The following is a 15,916-nucleotide window of genomic DNA, read 5'->3' as shown; positions in this document are numbered from 1 at the left end:
AACTGGGCAGGCTGACGGCCCGGTTTGGAAGGTACATGAGGCTTCCTTCCCCCACTGGGCCAAACCCAGGCTCTGGGCACTGAGTGCCGCTGAACCCCGGACAGGGCCTTCCTGTCTCAGGCCAGCATTTCATCTGGGGCGGATGTCCCCCAGAAATATCACAGGTCAGAAAACCAAGCCTGAAGTTGCTCTGACTTCCCCACCCTTTCTTGGCCATAAGTCCTGAGGAAATGCCAACCCTCACAGCTTCACCTTTTCTGTTCATAAAATGTGTGTGTTTATCTGAGGGAGACCCAGCAGGTGCAGCTGCAGTCACAGGAAGCAGAGCCTTCCCACCCCCAGTCGGGAGAGAGTCGCGGAAAGGGAAACCCCTCCCTTCCTCACATGGGCTCGAACCTTGCATCTGACACAAAATCTGGAACCGGTCTTCGCAACCCGGTAATTATTTGGAGATCATGGAGGACACAGCCCAGGAAACCCCTTCCATACTTGAGGAAGGAGGGATCGATGACCTTCCTACCCTTGGGGGAGCGTGGCAGGGTGTTCATTATTTATCCCATGTATTGGATGATGCAACCGAGGCTTAGAGGTCTCACAAGACTTGCCCAAAGGCTCCCATCTGAAGATTAGAAACTGAGCCTTCAGACTTGCAACACCCAGGCTGGATATACATACAGCACTCCCCCCTTAGCCGCAGTTTCCCGAGGTTTCAGTTACTTTCAGTCAACTGGGGTCTGAAAATACTACATGGAAAATTCCAGAAATAAACAATTCATGAGTTTCAAATTGCTCACCGTTCTGAATAGTGGGATGAAATCTCTCACCCAGGACGTGAATCATCCCCTTTGTCCAGTGTATCCCACCAATTACTTAGTAGCCATCTCAGTCATCAGATCCACTGTCTCAGTATCGCTGTGCTTGTGTTCAAATAACCCTTGTTTTACTTAATAATGGCCCCAAATCACAAGAGTAGTGACGCTGGTAATTCAGATATGCCAAAGAGAAGCCATATGGTGCCTTTAGGTGAAAAGGTTGAAAGTTCTTGACTTAATAAGGAAAAGAAAAAAATCGTACGCTGAGGTTGCTAAGGTCCACAGGAAGAACGAATCTTCTACCCATGAAATTGTGAAGAAGGAAAAAGAAACTTGTTATAGTTTTGCTGACATACCTCAAACTGCAAAAGTTATGGCCACAGTGAGTGGTCACTGCTTAGATAAGACGGAAAAGGCATTAAATTTGTACAATAAGATATTTTGATGGTGAGAGAGACCACATTCACATAACTTTTATTACACTATACTGTTAAAATTGTTTTATTTTATTATAATCATTGTTGTTAATCTCTTACTATGCCTAATTTATAAATTAAATTTTGCCATAGGTAGGTATGTATAGGAAAAAGCATAGTGTATACAGGGTCCTGTACTATCTGTGGTTCCTGTGGGCGGTGGAACGTATTCCCCCCCAACCCTGCCCTGCCTTACCTTTCCTGTGCGGCTAAACCAGTGCTCAAACCATGTCAAAAGGAATCATTCTCTATCTCTCAGCTCTACTTTCTTCAAAATTGGCGTCATTCTTAGATGGTAGCAAAGGTGACCACAAAAACTCCAGGCTTCTACCTTCCAGCTTGGCAACTACTCGGGAAAGAGAACATCTCCTTCCTAATTGTTCTAACAAAAGTCCCAGACTGACTCTTCTGGGACCTGGCTTGGGTCACATGCCTATTGCTGAACTAATCACTGTGGCCAGGAGGATGCAGTATTCTGATTGGTCAAATTTGAGTCTTTCCAGAAACTGGGGAAGAAGGCAATCCTACTTGGAATGAGAATAGGGAAGGGGTAGTCTCCCCCCAAAAAAGAGGGTTCTGGTACCAAAAAGAGAGACAGGAATGGACTTTAGGAAGACAGAAGGAATAGCTGATCCCCTCCAGGAATGCTCTGAGCATCTCTGTCCTGGCTCCTCTGATTCCTGACAGCTTTCCAGAGCATTATTCCAGTTAGGGTTTCTTTCTGAGAAAGGGAAGAGAAGAAATTCACTTTGACCCCTTACTTTTTTGTACAAAAGCAGCTCCGACTGGCTCTTAACTTCAACTACACAGCATCAAATTTAAAGATAGCCTTTGACCCTGGACTTAGAAAAGGGTGGAATGATTGTCCTGGGTGCTAAGAACTTCTCCTGATAAGAATGGGCATCACTTTGTTATTGATTATCCTGGACTGGGCCTTGGTATGAAGTCATCCAAGTTGTCATTGCTCTTATTTGGGTTATATTATTGGTCTCTCCACTTTGTCTGGGGTCATGCTTTCTCCACTGGGAAAATTGCTTCCTTTTTTCCTCCCTTATAGTGGAATACCTGCGGCTGACACTTTATACTGTCAGGCATGGTGGTTCTGGGCACGTTACCATAAGCATGATGAACTTAATGACCCCTTACAGGAGAATAGCACCTTGACTTCTAGAAAAGACTTTCACACACATTATTACATTTGATCCCCACAATAACCAGGGCAAAAGGGTATAGTATTACACTCATTTTCTGTAGATACAGAAATAGACTCAGAGAGGTTAAGTGACTGGCTGAAGGTCACAGAGCTATGTTGCCTTGGGCAGCAGGAAAATATGGGCAGGAATAAGCAAGTCTTTATTCAAGGGTTCATTTATTTAACAAGATTAGACTTTATTGCTGCAGAGTTAATCAGAGCTAACTCCCCAGTGGAATTAGTTTGCGGTATGCGGACTGCAGGAGCTCAGAAGGACCGAAGTACAAACACTGGGCCATGGTGCCCCCAGCAGCAATGACTAGAGTGCTGCCCAGCATGTCGGCACTTGGGGGTCACCCACAAGCAGCTTCAGCCCTGCTATGGAACTCCTCCTCGCCTATCCAGCTCCTTCTCTCCTCACAGGGGCTGGTAGCTGGTCCAGGGATGGGACTGGGGCTTTGGTCACAGCTAGGGAGGGGACAAGTCTAGCCAGGCCCGGAGTGCTGGGGAAGTCTCAGGTTGAGTGGAAACTCCAGCCTGATATGCTGGGGGCTTCTAGTCCAAGGCCTCTCTTCTCCTGCACCCACCTCGCTGCCTTTTCCCCGAGGGCTCGAACTCCTCGCTGACAAGCCCCGTCAGAGAGACAGCTGGCGGCCGTCCTTGGCTTCCTCACAACTCACAGATTCGGCTCATCACCAAAGAAAGGAAGGGGGCAGGGTGGCCAGAGGAGACAGTGCCTCCTGTCATGGGAGGAAGAGCCTCTGGGGAACTGGGGAACCCCCCCATTCTTTTGTCCTACCCCTAGAAACCTCCAGGGATCCTCTCACCCAGACCCTCTGCCTGCGTCCTGAGCAAAGCATAGGTGGCTGAGGTAAATGGCGCCCCATGCAAAAGTGGGCCCTGACCCCGCCCTTCCAGCCCTGCCCCTGGGGCTCATTGTCAAAGTCCTGGGCCGGTTGGCAGGAGAGGAAGTGACCTGGCCTCAGAAGCATCCGGGAAACCCACTCTGTGTTGGCCCCAGACCTCACAGTGGGGCTTAGTAGATCAGAGAGCTTTCCCAGCGTTGTTTGAGGTGAACAGGACAGGGCTTTTCAAAGTCTGCGTGGGCCAGAAGAGAAAGGATCCAGTCAGCTCAGCCTGCCCTCCCCGGCTTGAGCGAAGTTTTCCCTGGGCCATCAGGCTGCATGCTGCTGGGAGGCTTCTATTCTAGAAGGTTCGCCAAGCGTCAGAGAAAAACAGCGGATGCCAGAAACTCACCCATGTGAAAGGATTTGTTTTCCCCTATAGGAGAAAAATCCAATCACACCTTCTCCCAGTTGGAATATCTGCAATTACCTCCCTGCCCATAAGTGGGAAAAGAAAGTCAGGATTAATCAAATGACATCACTCTGGGAACCCAGTGCATCCCAGCACCAATCTTTTTGAAAGGCCCCATATGGGAAGACAAATTCAATTTGTCTTGTCTAGGGGAAAAATGAGTTTTAAATATGTTGAATCAAAAATGATATCTTATATACCAGACATTAGTGATCCAGAACAAACGCCCTGGGAGAAAAATTACCCTGAAAATTGCAAGTAGTCAGGTTGCTGAAGAACTGGGAATTTATGCTGCAGTCCAAGCATGGAAAGTCCACTCGGGACACCCTCATGTCCTGGGCTGGGCCCTGGAGGACTGGGTGCCTCAGACAGAACCCGGGTTCCCAAGGGCCGGCCTGGGCAGCTTCCCTCAGGGACACCTCCCACCCACCTCCCAGAGACCTGAAGCCTCAATGTCTTCCAGCTGGGCTGGGATGCCATGGCCTGAAGAACCCTAAAGAGCCAGCCTGGCCAGAGCAAGGTGTTGAGGGAAGGCTGGGGAGACAGAGAAAATGTCCGGTTTCCACTGTTTTCCCAAGCCTACTGGACACTGATGCTATTAAAAATCTAGTTTACAAACCCTGGAGGGTACTGGTTCTCTTCCAAGACAAGCTGGTGGAGTAGAAAGCTCCAGCCAGGAGATCTGGGTTCTAATCCTGGCTCTGCCAATAGCTGGCTAGTGCAAGTCTCTTCCGCTTTCTAATCCTTAATTGATAAAACAAAGAGCTTGGTTTAAATGATATCCAGGATCTCTTTCAATTCCCTAAGATATTTTTCTTTCTTTTTGCTCTCCTTTTAAGAGTGTAGAGCATGGTCAGTCTGCTTGGCTCTGAATCCCAACGCTGCTGCTTTTTAACTGTGTGACCTTGAGCAAGTAACTAAACCTCTCTGCGCTTCCATCTTCTCTTCTGTAAAATGAGGATAACAGTAGCCATCTCATAACCTTGTGAAAGGTTAAGGTGAATTTACATGTGCAAAAGGCTTTGCGTAGCTCCTAGCACACAGCTATTATTTACTGAGCAACTACTGTATACCAGGCTCTGTACTAAGCATTGTAGATGCAGAAATGAGCCAGAGAGACATGGTCCCTGCCCTCCAGGATGTTACTGTCTCCTATCAACTGCTGCCCAGGAAGCCCCTCTGTCACAGGCATCTGTGTGTAGCCCTAAGGGTGGGGTGACTCCTGACATTCTGCCTTTGGCGTGGGGTTGGGCATGGAGCAAGCCCCCCATTGGTCCCCAAAGCACACATCAGCTCTCTGACCTCTCAACTTTTCCCTTCCCTGCTTCTTTGTTGCTTGTGCACTCCTGATTCCATTTGAAGTCTAACTTCAAAGATAATAGAAATAAATAAAATCTGCAAAGAGGGGACTTCCCTGGTTGCACAGTGGTGAAGAATCTGCCTGCCAATGCAGGAGACATGGGTTTGAGCCCTGGTCCGGGAAGATCCCACACGCCGCAGAGCAACTAAGCTCGTGTGCCACAACTACTGAAGCCTGCGTGCCTAGAGCCCATGCTCCGCAGCGAGAGAAGCCACTGCAATGAGATGTCCACGCACCGCAACGAAGAGTAGGCCCTGCTCACCCCAACTAGAGAAAGCCTGCGCGCAGCAACGAAGACCCAACGCAGCCAAAAATAAACAAATAAAAAATAAATTTATTTTAAAAAAAGAAATCTGCAAGAGACTTTCCTCCTCCTCCCCTACCCCTTTCTCTCTCTAATTTTCCTCTTGTTCATGTTGCATCACTTGGTCTCACAGCCTCGCTCCACTTGCCCCATCTGGGGAGCTTCAAGATTCCTTGGTGACTTCCTGCCCTCCTAAGAACACACTCTGGCCTCGCTCTTCCTAGAACCGGACACGGCCATAATCTCCTTGGTTAGTGAGGACACTGGCTGCGGGAACATCCAGCTTTGTTTTCCCAGGGGACAGGGTTGGAGGCTGCAGAAAACGCTCTGCTCCTGGACAGTCAGCAGGGCGGGTAATAGGGATCAACCTGGGCACTGTCCGATGCAGATGTGTCCCCAGCCCAGGAGGGAGGAGGAGCAGCTGCTGTCTCAGGGCGCAGCTGCGGCCCACAGGCGGGCCCAGGGAGAGGGCGGCGCTGGCCCAGAACAGGCAGCCCTAAGGGGTTCTGTGCAGCATCCTGGAGGTCTGGAGCTCCCTGCCCAGCCCTGCCTGGCCAGGAGGACTGCTTGATGGATGCCTTTAATAGACATGTTGGGGAGCTGGCAGGCCAAGCGTTTATGCCCAAATGCACACTGGCTGTTTAAGGAATTCCCAAATCCCTCGCTGGAGCCTAGCTTATGAAAAACATTTCTAGAGGAATCCCGTGGCCTCTCCTGCCACTGTGCTCATCCTTGGGCTGCCAGGGCGTGGGAGGGTTGGGGGAGAAGTGTGAAGGACAGCCCTTTGGCCAACCCTGGCAGGTTCTGGGTCGGGCCAATTAAATTATGGCAAGTGAGGACCTGGGGTACAGAAAGTTGTTTGGCAAACATTTCCTGAGTGCCTACTATGTGCCACGCACTGTACAGGCTCAGGAGAAACAAGAGCAAATAATGGCAAATAGAGGAGCTCATTCTCCAGCTGGGCAGACAGCTGCACAGAGGGCAGAAGAGGCTGCCAAAGTTGTGAGAAACACACGAAGGTGATCTTTGGGGCCCCGGTGTCGCTGCCATACCCCCCCCCCACTCCCTCACTTCTGCAGGTGCCAGAATCCTTTTACAAGTAATAGTGACCAATGAAGTGTTCTTTCCAGCGTGATTTGTTTAGAGAGGAAATTCTCGAAACCTCCAAACTCTCCAGCAGTACATAGAGTTAGGGGCCTATAACAGCAAAGTTTTAGGAATCTTGACAGATCTGGGGAGGGGAGGAATTTGGGGGTGGCCCTCAATAAACCACATGCAGGCCTGAGTCAGGATATCTGGGGTCTGGTTCATGGCGTCCTGTCTCTTTAGCTGGGTTAGCTGGGGCAAGTCACAGCAGCTCTCCAGCCTGCCTCTCTGGTTTTCTGTGCTGTTTAGATGAAAGAAAGAGGAAAGCACAGAACCTGGTGCACCGCCGGCAAGTTCCACCTGCGGGAGCCTTCCTGTTCTCACGGCATAGCGGGGACACACCCCGTCCTCACATATCCAGGTGTGTGTGTTCTGCTGAGTTTTATGCGGATTACTGTTCATGTTTCTTTATATGTAAATAGTTGTTGAAATAATCCAATATTTAATGAGGATAAACAGCAGAGAAAGGGCCTTTATGCTGAAGTGTGTGTGGAGGGAGATGTCTGTGACAACCACATTTTGTAATCCTGTGTCAAGAGTCTGAGAAGGCAGGTTCAGGGCCATCTAACACTGGCTAGACAGGAACCAGGTTGCCCTGGGACCCGGACTGGGGACGCCGTGGTTGCCAATCCTTTAAGCTGATTTAACCCTGATTTCTGCCCAGCGCCTAGTGGCTGCCCAGCAAACGCTGGCCCACCCTCCTCTCCCAGACAAGACATGCTGGGTCCCGGCAAGGCCTCGCGCCCTCTCCCGGCTTCCACCGCCAGGTGGCGTTTGGCCAGGGAGGCCCAGTCTGGTCCTGCGCGCCCAGGGCTTGGGATCGCGAACTTCTCCACCACCTCTGCCGCCTGCCTGTGCCCCGCCCAGAAACCGCTCCGCCGCGGGACAGAGGCCGTGGGTTCCAGCTCTGCCTGTGGACTCCCAAACTCCGCTGAAAGGGGCAGGCCAGAAGCGAGGTCTGCGCTCCCAGAGAGCAGTGCAGCCATGGGGAGGGTTAGCAAGGGCCCCTCCCACTGGGATGCCAGATGCCGGATTCTAATCCTGACGCTGGGTGGCCCTGGGCAAGCGTGTTCACTTCTCTGGGCCTCAGCTTCCTCATCTGAAAAACCCACATGCTGGACTCCATTTTTTAGGTCTATTCTAGATTAATTATTCTATGATTCCACACATAAACCTGTCAGGTGGGAGGTGAGGCCCTTCTACAGCCCCAGCCAAATCATCCAGCGGCCGCAATAATTTGCATCTGAGCCAACGCACCAATATAACACGTTTGGAAAACAGTTTTATTCCTTGTGCCAACTTAGGTCTGTGGGTAGTGGCCATCCCCAGTTCTGTGTTGAGAAAGAATCTGAAGCCTTATCTGGGTCCAGCAGGAGACAGGATGGTTCAGGTTAAAAGCTGGGCTCAGAGGCTGCCACCTTTACCAGTTGTGTGATTTGGGCAAGCTACTCAATCTCTCCCAGCCCAGGGGATGGTAATGTACCTGCCTCCCGGGTTGGTTGTGATGATGAATGAGATAATGCTTGTAAAACTGCTCGCACGGGGTCTGGTGCATAATCAACGCTCTGCTAGAAGAGCCAGGGCTGCCTGTGGTGGGCGTGCCAGGGGTGCTTTACCGACCACATTATCTTTTTCCCCTCTTCCCAGGGCTCATTTCTGGCTGATCAGGGGCGCTGTTTCTCTTAGAGGGCGATTAGGAATCCCACAGTATGAGAGTGGAGTCGGAGGAGACAGCCCACCCCCAAATCCTCATGAAACCTTTGAGTTGCTCCTTTCCTTTCCCTTTTGTCCTGGACGGGGTTTATTTCCAGAAACGCCTTTGCGACCCCGCCCCCTGCTCTTCAGGGAGCCCACCCCGTGCCCCTTTCTCGGGCCGAAGGGGGGAGCCGGGTCTCAGTCGCCCCTCCTCCGACCCGGTCCCGGAGGGTCTCAGGCTTGCCTCCGGTAGGGGTCTTCCTCCTAGATTCCTGCCCCCGGCCTCGGGAGGCACGGGAAAGGCCAGGTTTACCGCGTATCCCCGGCAGGGGCGCAAAACGCGCTGCCGCTGGCCCCGCTGGCGCCCAGCCGCGTGCGAAACTTGCTGGGTCTCCGGAGAGAATTCCACTCGATCAGCAAATTTCGTTTTCTTGTTGGTTTTGTCTGCTGGCTTTTCCCCAGTTTCTCTTTTTCCTTCTTCCCTTGAGTCAGCAATGCTTAGCCCAACAACGCAGATGAGGCAAAGAGGAAGCGACGGGCCCGGGGCGCCCCCAGGTCCCTTTGCCGCGTCCCCAGGCTAGCCTGGCGCTGCGGCGACCCGCGCTTCCGGCCCGTTTTTCCGCTCACACAACTGAACTCTGCCCCGCCGCCCGGGGCTGGTGCAAGGGCACTGGCCGGGGAGGGCAGGCGCCGGTCACCTGTGGTCTCGTGGGTGCCCCGCCTGCCGGCCTGCCTGCTCGGCAGCTCCCTTCTTTGAAGCTCTTGCCCAGTTCTTTGGACTCGGATGACTTCGGACCCTTTAACACAATGCTTTGTATTTAATGCACTTGTTCTCAGTGAAACTCTAAGTCCTGTTATCCCACACTGTTACTGTCAGCAGCCGAACTGAGCAATAGTAATATAATCACAATGGGAGTCATTTTTCAAACCAGTAATTTTTCATCTGAGCTTTAAGATCTGAAGCGACATTTGAAAGGATCCCTCACAAAAATACTAGGTTGGCCAAAAAAGTTCGTTCGGGTTTTTCCTGTAACGGCTTACAAAAACCCAAGCGAACTTTTTGGCCAAACCAATATTACCCTACACTCAGGGCTAAAAGTCTATCGGTAAATGTATTTAGTATAAGTATGCCCCATGCAATATTTGGGATATATTCATACTAAAAATGTATCTGTTGTTTATCTGGGGTATACTTATACTAAAAAATGATCCACTGGTTTTTTGGGGTTTTTTTAATAATAAATTTATTTATTTATTTTTGGCTGCGTTGGGTCTTCGTTGTGGTGTGAGGGCTTCTCACTGTGGTGGCCTCTCTTGCTGCAGAGCACAGGCTCTAGGCGTGCAGGCTTCAGTAGTTGTGGCTCATGGGCTCAGTAGTTGTAGCTCACGGTTCCAGAGCACAGGCTCAGTAGTTGTGGCGCACGGGCTTATGTGCTCCGTGGCACGTGGGATCTTCCCGGACCAGGGCTCGAACCCATGTCCCTTGCATTGGCAGGTGGACTCTTAACCACTGTACCACCAGGGAAGCCCTGATCCCCTGTTTATCTGAAATTCACATTTAACTGGGTGCCCTGGTTTTTTATTTGGTATATAATCCTAGCCCCATGGTCCCTGAACTGATGCTGTAGAAGGACCTCACCTACCAAGAAATCCCCACTCCAGGCACAACCATAAAACCCCTAGCTGTGGGGGACCTCCCCCCCAACCAGGTGGCCTTTGTTTCTCCCCCATTTTACTGAGTGTGCTCACCCGGGATCGCTTCTTCCTCCTCCTCCAATGCTGCAGCCTCTTCCTAGGCTCACAAAACCCCAGCCCACCCGTGCCCAGGTGAGCAACTTGCCCCCCAGCAGGCAATCCAGGATGCTGCAAAGGCCAGGGGTAGGGGGCTCTGCTGAGTAAGCCAATCCCGCCAGCTGGGACTTATGCAGCTCGGGCTTCTTCCCAAGGCCCCCACTAGATACAAGGGGGTCCCTCCCTCATAGCAACATTGGGATGGGGGTGCTAGAGAGCAGTGAAAAGGACTTGGAGTCTAGAGACTTTGATTCCACCCCAGCTGAATACTGCTCCCAGCGTTCTCAGACAATTCCAGACATTTGGAGCCTCCATTGCCTCATCTGCAACAGGGCTAATAATACCTAGCTGATCCCACTGGGGTGAGAGTGAGAGGATGTAAAAGCCTCAAGAATGAATAATGGATGAAACGTGTAGATCTTCAACATTCCTGCTCCCTCACTCCCACCCTCCAATTCAGGCACTGCTTGGGCAGTATTTAAACTTTTTTCTTTTTTTAAATTTTATTTTTGGGTCTTCATTGCTGCGTGTGGCCTTCCTCTAGTTGCGTAGAGCAGGGGCTACTCTTTGTTGTGGTGCATGGGCTTCTCATTACGGTGGCTTCTTTTGTTGCAGAGCACGGGCTCTATCTGTGCAGGCTTCAGTAGTTGTGGCTCGTGGGCTCTAGAGCACAGGCTCAGTAGTTATGGCACAAGGGGTTAGTTGCTCCGCAGCATGTGGGATCTTCCCGGACTAGGGCTTGAAGCTGTGTGCCCTGCATTGGCAGGTGGATTCTTAACCACTGTGCCACCAGGGAAGTCCCAGCATTTACACCTTTTTAAGAAATATTCCCCAGTGATTATTTGACAGAGCCCTAAATGACAATGATCAAGGTCCAAATGGGCCACAGAACTGAACCTTCTGGAAACAAGGCCCCCAGCACTATTTTTTTGGGCTGTGTTTGGTCTTCGTTGCTGCGCACAGGCTTTCTCTAGTTGGGACGAGCACAGGCTACTCTTTGTTGTGGTGCACGGGCTTCTCATTGCGGTGGCTTCTCTTGTTGTAGAGCACGGGCTCTAGGCACGCGGGGCTTCAGTAGTTGTGGCTCGCGTGCTCTAGAACACAGGATCAGTAATTGTGGCGCATGGGCTTAGTTGCTCAGCGACATGTGGGATCTTCCCGGACCAGGGCTCGAACACATGTCCCCTGCATTGGCATGCGATTCTTAACCACTGCGCCACCAGGGAAGCCCCCGGGTCCCCAGCTTTGCTTTCTGACTTATTGCTGACTTGGAGGACAGATGCCCAGCCTGTAGGGGAGCTCTTGGCATTGACGCATCCTGCAAACCTCCCCAAGGTGACAGCTGCCTTTTTGGCAGAGGACAGGGGAGTCCTTAGCCCAGCCTCTAGGATTCCATCCTCTCCTCCTTGGGCCCCAGCACGGCTCTCGGGGCACAGCTCTCTCATGGGGCACAGCCATGAGGCCCCACGGTGCCAGCATGGACAGGAAAGGCAGAAACTGTGCAATATGCCAGGCTCTGGGGAGAACCTCATCCTGGCTCTGCAGAAAAACAGCGGGAGTCGGGGTGCTCTGAGCTGCAAACCCCAAAGCTGAGACCTGTCTGTCTCCATTAACTCATTCAGCAGACACATTTTGGGCACTTCCTTCTCCCCCAGCACTGCGGATGGGGAGGCAAAGACAAACACAGGAGCTTAGAGCCTGGTCCCTCATGCTTTGTCTCTCCTGAACGTCTCTCCACAAAACCTCCACCACAGCTCTGGGCTGGCAGCTTTCCCTCCTAATGTGCCAGTTTCTCTGAGATACAGGGTCTTGTCCAAAGCCCTTCCCTGCACACCCCTAATTCCATCCAGCTGTCAGAGAGGAGAAAGGGAAAGAATAAGCGGCTGCACAGTGAGGCTGACTTACCAGTGGACTCTGACAAAGGCCCGAGAGACCTGGATTGACTTTTTACATGTAGCGTATGTCTATTGAGGGCTTTTATGTGCTGAGCCCTAGGGATACAGGCATAGACAGGAAAATGGCTTCCTGCCCTGATGGAGCTTATGGTCTGGCAGGAGAACAAATTAGGTAAGTCATAACAATCTAATAATAAATTAGTAATAATAGCAATATAGGTCATAACAATGAGATAAATAATAACGGTGTAATGAGGGTTAGGCTGAGAGAAGTGAAATTGCTGTGGCATAAAGCAAGGGTCTCAGCCAAACCTAGGGGTCAGGAGTCTGGGTCGGAAAAGGGCTCCCCAAAGAAGAGGAGAGCGAGAACTGAAGGCTGAGCAGGGGATCTCCAGGTAGAGAAGGAGACAGAGTAACAGTGTTTTTGAAATTCCCAGGGCAAGAGAGAGGCTCTGGAACCTTGGAAATGTTATGCTTGTATGATTCTATTTATATAAAATGTTCAGAATTGACAAATCCGTGGAGAAAGAAGGTATATTCGTGGTTGAGTGTGAGGGGGTTATAAAGAGACTGCTAACGGATTCGGGTTTCTTTCCGGGGCGATAAAAATGTTGCAAATTTAGGGGGCTTCCCTGGTGGCGCAGTGGTTAAGAATCCACCTGCCAATGCAGGGGACAGGGGTTCAAGCCCTGGTCCGGGAAGATTCCACGTGCTGTGGAAACTAGGCCCATGCACCACAACTACTGAGCCAGTGCTCTAGAGCCCGCGAGCCACAACTACGGAAGCCTGCGTGCCTAGAGCCCATGCTCTGCAACAAGAGAAGCCACCACAATGAGAAGCCTGCGCCCCACAACAAAGAGTAGCCCCTGCTCACTGCAACTAGAGAAAGCCTGCATGCAGCAGCAAAGACCCAATGCAGCCAAAAATTAAATAAATGTATAAATAAATAAATTTATTTTTTAAAAAAAGACTAGGGGCAGTATCTTACAAACAACCCAGTAATTGCACTTTTGGGCATTTATCCCAAAGAAATTAAACTTATGTTCAAAAACCCGTACAGGAATGTCCATAGCAGCTTTATTCCTAACAGTCAAAAACTTGAAACAACCCAGATGTCCTTTGATGGGTGAATGGATGAACAAACCACTGTGTATCCACACTATAGAATGCTACTCAACAATACGAAGGAACGAACTAGTGACACAGGCAGAGACTCGCATAAATCTCCAGGGCATTATGCTGAGTGACAAAAATTCAATCCCAAGAGATCGACTGCTGTATGATTCCGTTTATATAATATTCTCAATATGACAAAAATCATAGAAAAGGAGAACAGATTAGTGGTTGCCGGGTGTTGGGGATGGAAAGAGGGAAGAAAGTGGGTGTGGCTTTGAAAGGGCAGCAGGAGTGATCCTTGTGGTGATGGAAATGTTTTGTATCTCGACTGTATCATCCTCAGTATCCTGGTTGTGATACCGACTCTGGTTTGTAAGATGTTACCATTGGGGGAAACTGGGTAAAGGTACAGAAATCTTTCTGTATCATCTCTTACAACTCCATGTGAATCTACAATCATCTAAGAACAAAAAGTTTACTTTAAGACGTACACTTTAAATAGGTCACACACTGTATGGTTCCGTTTATATAGCACAGCTGAAAGCTGAAATGACAAAATTATAAAATGAACAGATGGCCAGGTGCCAGGGTTTGGAGGGCGGGTGGAGGAAGGGCTGTAGCTTTTAAAGTTTAGCAGAAAGGATCCTTGTGACGGAGCTGTTCTGTATCTTGAGTGTGGTGATCCCACAAATCTACACATGGAATAAAAGTGCTTAGAATTAATATACACACACATGCACAAATGAGTACACGTAAAACTGGTGAAATCTGAGCAAGACCAATGGATTGCATGAATGTCAATTTCCTTGTGATCTGGTACCATAAGATGTTATCATTGGGTATAAGGGGTCTCTCTGTATTATTTCCTACAGCTGTATGTGAATGTACAATGATCGCAAAATAAAATATTTTTTAAATGATATTATATAAATTACAATCAAATAAATTATATTTAAAAAGACAAACATGGACTTCCCTGGTGGCGCAGCGGTTAAGAATCTGCTTGCCAGTGCAGGGGACACGGGTTTGATCCCTGGTCCGGGAAGATCCTACATGCCACGGAACAACTAAGCCCGTCAGCCACAACTACTGAGCCTGCACTCTACAGCACGTGAGCCACAACTACTGAGCCCACGTGCTGCAACTACTGAAGCCCGTGAGCCTAGAGCCCATGTTCTGCGACGAAGAGTAGCCCCCGCTCACCGCAACTAGAGAAAGCCCGCGCGCAGCAACGAAGACCCAACGCAGCCAATAAATAAATAAGTAAAAGATAAACACTAAAAACCCATCACTTCCTAATGATTTCACTCCATCTCACTACTACTCTGATCTTAAGGATATTACATCTGTGGTATCTATGTGGTGGCTAACTGATGCCTTGGTAGCTTGAAACGGGCCACAGTGGGAGTATTTATACCATGAGAATCAGCAAACACTACAGATCAGGGCTTTCCCCATCCCCTGTTGGAGCCTTTTGTAAGACATCTCCCAGCACACCGCTGGGCTGGCCGACTTGTCAGAGTCTGAGGGGGTGGAGTAGTCTTTGTGGAGGACAGAAGCAGGAGCTGACTGGAGGCACAGGCTAGTGAGGACTTCCTGGGCGCCGTTGTGGGTCCAGCTGAAGGTAGAGACCGGGACTTCACGGGGCCCCAGCCTGCCCAGCGTTATGGAAAGTCATTGGGTGCGTTTGTTGAGGGTTGGATTTTTGCCAGTTGCTTTCGAGGGAAGGGCAAGGGAGAGAAGGATTTTAAGATGTAGACAATTAGTGCTTGGAGCTGGGAGCATGGAATCTGAGCTGGGGAGGGAGGCATGTGAAGGCAGTGGGGACTGGGGATGGGGACAGTGTGGAGGCATCCTGGGCTGGCGGTCCCGAAGGACCTGATGAGCAGGGTGTTACGGGCGACCAAGCAGGTGAGCCGAAGGGTGGGGCTTCAGTCAGGGGGCGCAGTGACTGCAGGTGTTATCTCAGAGGGCAGAGTCCCTGGGCACAACCAAAGCCACAGCATGGGCTGCAACGGAGGAGAGGGCCCTGAGGATGAGACGCCAAGGATGTGAGAGGCTAGCTGGACAGGTCATTTCCATGGAGGCTGGTGTCTCCAGGGATTATGGCAGGACTTGGAGCAGAGAAAACATCAGAAGAGGGAAAAGTGAAAATGCAGAGGGAGGGAGGGAGAAAAGGACCCAAGAGAAAAAAGCCTGTTCTTCAGGGAGGCCAGAAAGGGAGACTCATGTGTAAAGCTGGAGGATGTTTGGGGGCATCATTTAATGATATTAAATGTCTCTATTTTAATCAAAAAGGCTAAAAGGCTTAATTGAGAATCTAAATTACCCCAGGGACCAAACTAAATTCCTGCCTTTGCACTTCTTTTTTTTTTTTTTTTTTTTTTTTTTGCGGTACGCGAGCCTCTCACTGTTGTGGCCTCTCCCGTTGCGGAGCACAGGCTCCGGACGCACAGGCCCTAGCGGCCATGGCTCACGGGCCCAGCCGCTCCGCAGCATGTGGGATCCTCCCGGACCGGGGCACGAACCCGCGTCCCCTGCATCGGCAGGCGGACCTCTCAACCACTGCGCCACCAGGGAAGCCCTGCACTTCTTAACTTGTCATAAAAGTCTGAAATTATCAGAGTGCATCCCAAATACAGGACAAAGGGTAACCAAGAAAATAAAGAGTGGCCGGGACCACCCTCCTATTGCCCTGGGACCAGCCCTGCCAGCAGCTGACCACAGCTCCCAGACATGAGTGTCTACTCGCTGGGCTAGTCTGAGGGAGGAGGCTTCAAAGGGGGCATCAACCAGAAGGTGGGAGCTGGGG

Source organism: Phocoena sinus, chromosome 9 (genome assembly GCF_008692025.1).
Source record: "Phocoena sinus isolate mPhoSin1 chromosome 9, mPhoSin1.pri, whole genome shotgun sequence".
Taxonomy (NCBI): domain Eukaryota; kingdom Metazoa; phylum Chordata; class Mammalia; order Artiodactyla; family Phocoenidae; genus Phocoena; species Phocoena sinus.
This window is presented reverse-complemented; position numbering follows the sequence as displayed.